Here is a 9,569-nt window from a genome sequence, read left to right on the forward strand (position 1 = left end):
GCTCTGCCATCTTATTTCTGCAAAAACTGATTACCAAGCTGCACAGAGGGCAAATCCCTTATCTCAATTAACAAGATACATTGACACTTGTATCTCAATTCCCTCCTTAATAACGCTGTGCCCGGAAACCATTGGCCTTGGCAGATGAGACACGTCCTTTTGAAATCAACCATGTACTTTTCTTTTAAGCTGTGCTTAGAGACAGTGCGGATTTATTTTCCTGCTCAAGCCTTCATTGTGTTTATAATCCATGTAGTTTGAGGAGGCAGTGCTGCATTTGTATGGTGTAAGATTTTTTCCAAAATTTTTAATCAGTGTGATAGACTTGGGTGTACAAAGACAGAAGCTATGGACTGTGATTGACCAGCACTTTGCTGAAAGACAGAAAAAGTGGCCTTTCTGAAACATCACTTGCACAGCAGCCTTACCCAGCAAGTTTTTATTAAAAATGAGATGGGCAGGAAGTGCACAGTGGCAGAGCAGACATAACTAAAGAAATACAAGAACAAAGAAGCATGTATTACTACAGTAAAAAGGAAAATTAAAGAATGCCTTGGGGAATAAGAGAGCTGTGTGAACATAACCTTATATGATAACAAGAACTAAGCAAGGAAAATTGTAACAAATTATGATTTGACTCAATAGCTGCATGTCACATTTTTTAAATGATCAGTTTAAACAAGCCACCTTCAGGTATTAAAAAATCGATAGTGATGACAGAACATGTGTCCAGTCTTGATTATTTGCACCTTGTTTAATGTCGAGTGCCAGCCACTATCTCTGAACTACCAAGAAGGTAGATAATTTGTTTGTATATTGCATTACAAGCTTCTAAATAGAAGCAAGTTACTTAGGTTCTTCTGTGTGCATTTGGTATTCAGTTCTTAAATTTCTTGAATGTTTACTTATTTTAGAGGCATAGACACACAGTTTAGTAACTGTGCACTTTTGATTTACACCGTGTGTAGCATCATTGTCATTTATTTTGAGCAGCCAATGACCATTGTACACATCCCAATCAGGCACCAGCCTCTTTTCATGAACCACCAGGAGAGTAGGTCGTTTGTGTCTGCCAGCATACAGTAAATGAGAGAATGACAAGCTCAGAGTTTTCCAGTAGCTTGCATATGTGTTTTTAACAAGTTTGGTAGTGTAAATCCTTGTCTAAAAGACAAGGATTTCTTACCTTTTGTTTTCATTAGAATCTTAGTAGGGCATGTGTGAATGCAAGAGGAGCTGGCTGGAACTCACAAACAGCTGAAGGCATCACTGACCACTGTCAACAGGCTGCTGCCTCAGGGTATAGTGGCAGCAGAGAAACTGGCCTGTCAGATGGGACACCTCAGGTGTCACTTGTTTCACCCACAGGTGCAGCTGCTGAGGAACCTTTCAGCATATCTGAAAAAGTGAAACTGCTCTCACTGCAGAGTGAGTGGTATATTGACACACATAAGCACTGCTCGAGGCAGAGTGTTAATGTGGGAACTAGCCATCTAGCCTCTCCCATTCACCCTGTGAATGGCCAAATGATTGCTCCTTCACAGGGTCCAAGCAGGTACATAGGGAGAGGGGTCTGCTAGTTATCTAGAGCTTCAGTGTTAGTCATGTTGTGGAGCTCTTTACCAAAATAATATCCAGGGCTGGAAAGAAGTCCAATGTGCCCTCAATATGTCTGCTGTGGGCCTCATCCAAGATGTGGAGATCCCTGCCTTCTGTTATTGAGGGTACAGGGTGCAGTCACCTTAGGGTTTCTGGCTTTGGCAGCACCAATGATAACTGTCACTTAGGTTAAGAGATCATCCTAAGGGAAGTGATGAGGACTGCTGGTCTCAGCCATAGGATGCAAGCAAAGCTAATGATACCCAGAATTGATCGGGGTCCTTTGAATAGGAGCCAGCTGGAGGATCTTACAACCAGAGGCTCTGCTGATTCTGTGATTGTCTTGGCTGGGGTTTGGACCTGAGTTACGGGCGGAGAACTGTAAGGCTTCCCTAGATAGGTCAGGGGTGCACTACACAGAAGAAGCAGCCACTTGGTTAGCAGAGTATTTGTAGAGTGAACATTGGGCTTTTTAGATCAGATGCTAGTTTAGGGTGCTCTTATGAATACACAGTGATCAAAATCTCATCACATACAAAGCAAAGATATTTCAAATGTCAAAATTTTAGCTGTAAATTTCCAAAAAATTTGTAACAAAGTTACTGAATTTATTACCCTCCAGGAAAGCTGGCACACTCATATTACAGTTGGAACAGAGAAATGGATAAAATCTGAGGTAGAAAGCTCGAAAGCATGGAAGCACACTGAAAAGACAGGTTAAATGCCGTAGGAATTCAATGTTCATTGCAATAAGAGAAAGTATAATATTTCTCAATATCAAAGTTGAGTCAGACTTCAAAGTTATCTGGATGTAATTGGCCTAGGTGAACGCAGGGTAATGACCAGATGTTTTTACTGGCCACCCGATTTTGCTGTAACAGATTTAGGATTATTCAAAGTAAATCTACACGCAGTAGTGTGGAAGTACCACAATCATAATATTTTAGTTGGAGACGGCTTCGACCTACAGAGTCCTATGTGAAATGAATAAGTGGGTTAATGGCTTTTATCCACTCACTCTTCAATCAATCTGTTGTGGCAATAGAAGAGTTGAAAACAATTAAGTTACCAGGTCCAGTAATGGATCCAAGTGTGACACTCTGGATAGTAAGTGCTCATCAGAAACAAGGGAATCATTGGACGTATGCAAGGGAAGTGTGATAGGACTGTTTATGTTCTCCCTGTACATATATGTGATTGCCAATATGTGATTTAGCTGATGACACAATATGTATCGGAAAGTGTCATCACTAGGATGGTACAGAATGTCTTAGACATAATTTCTATTCAGTGTTACAAATGGTAGCTTGTGCTACATACGGTAAAATGTAAGTTAATGGAGATGAATAGAAAACACAGTCCTACAACATTCGAGTACAGTATTACAAAGTAGTGACTGCTGCTTGTCACAGTATTGTCGGTTAAACATCTAGGCCTAACATTGCAAAGTAGTATGAAGTGGAACGAGCATGAAAGGATGAAATTAGAGAAGGTGAATGGCTGAATTCAGTTTACTGGGAAAATGGTAGCTTGTGCTACATACAGAAAAATGTAAGTTAATGGAGATGAATAGAAAACACAGTCCTACAACATTCGAGTACAGTATTACAAAGTAGTGACTGCTGCTTGTCACAGTATTGTCGGTTAAACATCTAGGCCTAACATTGCAAAGTAGTATGAAGTGGAACGAGCATGAAAGGATGACATTAGAGAAGGTGAATGGCTGAATTCAGTTTACGGGGAAAATTTTTAGGGAAGTGTAGCTGATCTATAAAGGAGACCATGTATAGGACACTGTCACCCATTATTGAGTATTGCTGAAGTATTTGGGATGCCCATTATGTTGGATTAAAGGAAGGTATCAAAGCAATTCAGAGGCAATCTGTTATTTGTTTTAACGGTAGCTTTGATTAACACATGTTTATTTTTGGATGCGCTTTTGAACTCAAATAGGAATCCTAGTATGGAAGACTTTTATTATTATTATTTCTTACCTTTCTCAGACATTATGTCTGGTTAAAAATGGAAAGTGACGCGGACCTTGATCAAGCGTGACTTCCTTTTAACTGTACGGTATATGTTACATTGCATTTAGGAACTTTTGGGTAATTGAACATGTATCAATAATTACAGATTTCTGTAGTTGTATGTATACATTTGGATGTAACTGTATTGTGTTGGTGTACTGGTGGATATTGTGTGGTATGACTCCCGTAGTTGATAGTGTGACTGGTATGATGTCAACTTTATGCTGATGCCACATGTCCTTGACTTCCTCAGCCAATTGGAAGTATTTTTTCAATTTTTTTCTCCTGGTTTCTTCTGTATATTTGTTGTATTGGGTATGGCTATTTCGATTAGTTGTGTTAATTTTTTCTTTTTATTAGTGAGTATGATGTCAGGTTTGTTATGTGGTGTTGTTTTATCTGTTATAATGGTTCTGTTCCAGTATAATTTGTATTCATCATTCTCCAGTACATTTTGTGGGAACATGTTGTTTTATTAGTTTATGTTGTTTGGCAAGTTGTTGATATATTATATTTGCTACATTGTCATGTCTTCTGGTGTATTCTGTATTTGCTAGTGTTGTACATCCGCTTGTGATGTGATCTACTGTTTCTATTTGTTGTTTGCAAAGTATGCATTTATCTGTTGTGGTATTAGGATCTTTAATAATATGCTTGCTGTAATATCTGGTGTTTATTGTTTGATCCTGTTTTGCAATCATGAATCCTTTCGTTTCACTGTGTATATTGCCTTTTCTTAGCCATGTGTTTGATCCGTCTTGATCAATGTGTGGCTGTGTTAGATGTTACGGGTGCTTGCCATGTAGTGTTTTCTTTTTCCAATTTACTTTCTTCGTATCTGTTGATGTTATGTGATCTAAAGGGTTTTAGAAGTGGTTATGAAATTGCAGTGGTGTAGCCGATATATTTATATGAGTGATTGCTTTGTGTATTTTGCTGGTTTCTGCTCGTTCTATAAAGAATTTTCTTAAAATGTCTACCTGTCCATAATGTAGGTTTTTTTATATCGATAAATCCCCTTCCTTTCTGCTTAATGTGAATCTTTCTGTTGCTGAATGTATGTGATGTATTCTATATTTGTGGCATTGTAATCGTGTAAGTGTATTGAGTGCTTCTAGGTCTGTGTTACTCCATTTCACTACTCCAAATGAGTAGGTCAGTATTGGTATAGCATAAGTATTTACAGCTTTTGTCTTGTTTCTTGCTGTCAATTCTGTTTTCAGTATTTTGGTTAGTCTTTGTCTATATTTTTCTTTTAGTTCTTCTTTAACATTTGTATTATCTATTCCTATTTTTTTGTCTGTATTCTAGATATTTATAGGCATCTGTTTTTTCCATCGCTTCTATGCAGTCATTGTGGTTATCCAATATGTAATCTTCTTGTTTAGTGTGTTTTCCCTTGACTATGCTATTTTTCTTACGTTTGTCTGTTCCAAAAGCCGTATTTATATCATTGCTGAAGACTTCTGTTATCTTTAGTAATTGGTTGAGTTGTTGCTGCCAGTAGTTTTAGATCATCCATGTATAGCAAATGTGTGATTTTGTGTTGGTATGTTCCAGTAATATTATATCCATAATTTGTATTATTTAGCATGTTGGATAGTGGGTTCAGAGCAAGGCAGAACAAGAAAGGACTTAATGAGTCTCCTTGGTATATTCCACGCTTAATCTGCATTGGCTGTGATGTGATATTATTTGATTTTGTTTGGATATTAAGTGTGGTTTACCAATTTTTCATTACTCTGTTTAGGAACTGTATCAATTTAGGATCTACTTTGTATCTTTCCAATATTTGTAGTAACCATGTGTGGGGTACACTATCAAAAGCTTTTTGGTAATCAATGTATGTGTAGTGTAGCGACCTTTGCTTAGTTTTAGCTTGATATGTTACCTCTGCATCTATTATCAGTTGCTCTTTACATCCTCGTGCTCCTTTGCAACAGCCTTTTTGTTCTTCATTTATAATTTTGTTCTGTGTTGTATGTGTCATTAATTTCTGTCTAATGACTGAAGTTAATATTTTGTATATTGTTGGTAGGCATGTTATGGGGCGATATTTTGCTGGGTTTGCTGTGTCTGCTTGATCTTTAGATTTCAGATTAAGTTATTCCATGTGTAAGTGTATAAGGGACTGTGTATGGGTCTGCAATGTAACTGTTAAATAATTTAGTTAGATGTGAATGTGTTGAGGTGAACTTTTTTAGTCACGAATTTGCTATTTTATCTTTTCCAGGGGCTTTCCAATTGTGCGTAGAATTAATTGCTCGGGTGACTTCATATTGTAAAATTATCACTCCAGGCATTTGTGGTATCATCTTGTATGTGTCTGTTTCTGCTTGTATCCACCGTGCATGTCTGTTATGTTGTACCGGGTTTGACCATGCTCCAGAAGTGTTCCATGTCAGTTATGTTTGGTGGATGGTCTATTTTAATTTGTGTGTTGTCTATTGTCTAGTAAAATTTCTTTTGCTTTGTGTTGAATGTTTTGTTTCCTTCTATTTTCACTTTTTTTTCTATCTTCTAAGTCGTTTGGCCAATGCTTGTAATTTCTGCTTCTTTTCATCTAATTGCTCTATCGCTTCTTGTTCTGAGATTTTACCTAACCTTTTTCGTTTTTTGTCTGATATTTCATTTCTTATAAATTGTGTTAGCTGTCCGATGTCTTTTCTCAGTTTTTCTATTCTGATCTGTAGCCTATGTTGCCATGCTGGTTTTGTGGGTTTCTTCTGTGTGTTGGTTGGTTCTGATCTCTGCCTAGTGTGTATATTTAGTGTAGTGAGTGCTCCTATATAAACCAGTAGTTGTAACTCTTCCATAGTTGTATTTTCATTTATTTTGTTATGTATGATTGTGTTGATAGTTGTTATTGTTGTTTCGACTTGTGGGTTATTTGGTGGTCTATGGAAGAATGGTCTAATGTCTGCATTTGTGTCTTTGTATTCTATATACGTCAGACGAAATTTTTCTTCTATATCTGACATGTGTGTCACTTCGTGTTCTATTTGTGCTTGTTCTGGTGACTGTCTTAAGATTTCGTTTTCCTCTGATTGCTTAATTGATGCGTGGTGTTCTTTGTTTGTTTGCTCTGGGATATTTGAGTCCATTACTGTATTTTCTTCTTCTTCTAGTTGCACATTATTTTGTTCCAGTATTTGTTGTACTTGTTGTTTGATGTTGTCTAGTTCTGACTGGCGTATCCTGTTATTTTTTATTATTACGTGGATCTGATCAGCTAGTCATTGTTCTGTTAAAAATTTTAATTCTGAGTATCTGGTAATAAATGTTGTGTATACTTGTGATCTGTATCCAGTTGTGTTGGTTTCTAAGTTTGTTGCTTGGTAATAACAGAACATGAGGTGTCTGTTAACTTCATCTGACCATCTCATCCTCTGTCTTTGTTTTCCTTCTAGAGTGGTTGCAGGAAGCATATCCTGCAAAACACCTCTATTTGGATTTAAATCATTTTCCATGTGGCTAGCAGTGTCATTGCCATTGTGGACGGGCATAGGGTTCAAGTGTCGTCCCCGACCATGACAGCGCTTTTCCGAGGCTTCATTAGTTTTGTCCTGAACCAACTAATCACACTAAAAGGGGGGTTAGCCCTATTAGTGGTTTGTTCTTTTCGTCGCCTTTTACGACTGGCAGAACATACTGGAGGCCTATTCTTTTCCCGGGCCTCCACGGATATTATTATTATTCTAGAAATACCATTGAGATAATATAGAGAACCGGCATTTGCAGCTGACTGCAAAATGATTATACTGCCACCAATGCACAATTTGTGCAAGATGACTAATAGTGGTACAAGATACCCTCCACCATGCACTGTATGACGACTTGCAGAATGAGTATTAGATGTGGAACATTACACAGTACCTGCATCAAAATTATAGAAGGCGGGAGAGTACCCGATTTACAAGTGGATAATATGTTAACAAAACAAAGCAGAAATCCAAACTTAATACATGAGGTATTCTCCTGTGTTTATTTTTGTGCTGTTTTGTATAATGTTAGCCTTGATGCAAATGATCACAATTGGATGTGTGTTCTGTAACTAATGTTGTTTTCTTATAGATGAGGAGTGTCTGTTGTTTGACTGAAATTTTGCAGTTATAATTAAGTGATGTGCATTGTTGTTGTTGTTGTCTTCAGTCCTGAGACTGGTTTGATGCATCTCTCCATGCTACTCTATCCTGTGCAAGCTTCTTCATCTCCCTGTACTTATTGCAACCTAATCCTTCTGAATCTGCTTAGTGTATTTATCTCTTGGTCTCCCTCTACAATTTTTACCCTCCACGCTGCCCTCCAATGCTAAATTTGTGATCCCTAGATGCCTCACAACATGTCCTACCAACCAGTCCCTTCTTCTTGTCAAGTTGTGCCACAAACTCCTCTTCTCCCCAATTCTATTCAATACCTCCTCATTAGTTATGTGATCTACCCATCTAACCTTCAGCATTCTTCTGTAGCATCATATTTCGAAAGATTCTATTCTCTTCTTGTCCAAACTATTTATCGTCCATGTTTCACTTCCATACGTGGCTACACTCCATACAAATACTTTCAGAAACAACTTCCTGACACTTAAATCTATACTCGATGTTTACAAATTTCTATTCTTCAGAAACGCTTTCCTTGCCATTGCCAGTCTACATTTTATATCCTCTCTACTTTGACCATTGTCAGTTATTTTGCTCCCCAAATAGCAAAACTCCTTTATTACTTTAAGTGTCTCATTTCCTAATCTAATTCCCTCAGCAACACCCAACTTAATTCGACTACATTCCATTATCCTCATTTTGCTTTTGTTGATGTTCAACTTAATCCTCCTTTCAAGACACTGTCCATTCCGTTCAACAGCTCTTCCAAGTCCTTTGCTGTCTCTTACAGAATTACAGTGTCATCAGCGAACCTCAACGTTTTTATTTCTTCTCCGTGGACTTTAATACCTACCCCGAATTTTTCTTTTGTTCCCTTTACTGCTTACTCAATATACAGATTGAATAACATCAGGGACAGGCTACAACCCAATTGCTGCTTCCCTTTCATGCCCCTCAACTCTTATAAATGCTATCTGGTTTCTGTACAAATTGTAAATAGCCTTTCACTCCCTGTATTCTACCCCTGCCACCTTTAGAATTTGAAAGAGAGTATTCTAGTCAACATTGTCAAACACTTTCTCTAAGTCTACAAATGCTAGAAATGTAGGTTTTCCTTTCCTTAATCTATTTTCTAAGATAAGTCGTAGAATCAGTATTGCCTCACGTGTTCCAACATTTCTGCGGAATCCAAACTGATCTTCACCGAGGTCGGCTTCTACTAGTTTTTCCATTCGTCTGTAAAGAATTTGCGTTAGTATTTTGCAGCTGTGACTTATTAAACTGATAGTTCGGTAATTTTCACATCTGTGAACACCTGCTTTCTTTGGGATTGGAATTATTATATTGTTCTTGAAGTCTGAGGGTATTTCGCCTGTCTCATACATCTTGCTCACCAGATGGTAGAGTTTTGTCAGGACTGGCTCTCCCAAGGCCGTCAGTAGTTCTAATGGAATGTTGTCTACTCCCGGGGCCTTGTTTCGACTCAGGTCTTTCAATGCTCTGTCAAACTCTTCATGCAGTATCATATCTCCCACTTCATCTTCATCTACATCCTCTTTCATTTCCATAATATTGTCCTCAAGTATATCGCTCTTGTATAGACCCTCTATATACTCCTTCCACCTTTGTGCTTTCCCTTGTTTGCTTAGAACTGGGTTTCCACCTGAGCCCTTGATATTCATACAAATGGCTCTCTTTTCTCCACAGGTCTCTTTAATTTTCTTGTAGGCAGTATCTATCTTACTCCTAGTGAGATAAGCCTCTACATCCTTACATTTGACCTCTAGCCATGCCTGTTTAGCCATTTTGCACTTCGTGTCGATCTCATTTTTGAGACGTTTGT

This window comes from Schistocerca gregaria, chromosome 2, assembly GCF_023897955.1.
Source record: "Schistocerca gregaria isolate iqSchGreg1 chromosome 2, iqSchGreg1.2, whole genome shotgun sequence".
NCBI lineage: Eukaryota > Metazoa > Arthropoda > Insecta > Orthoptera > Acrididae > Schistocerca > Schistocerca gregaria.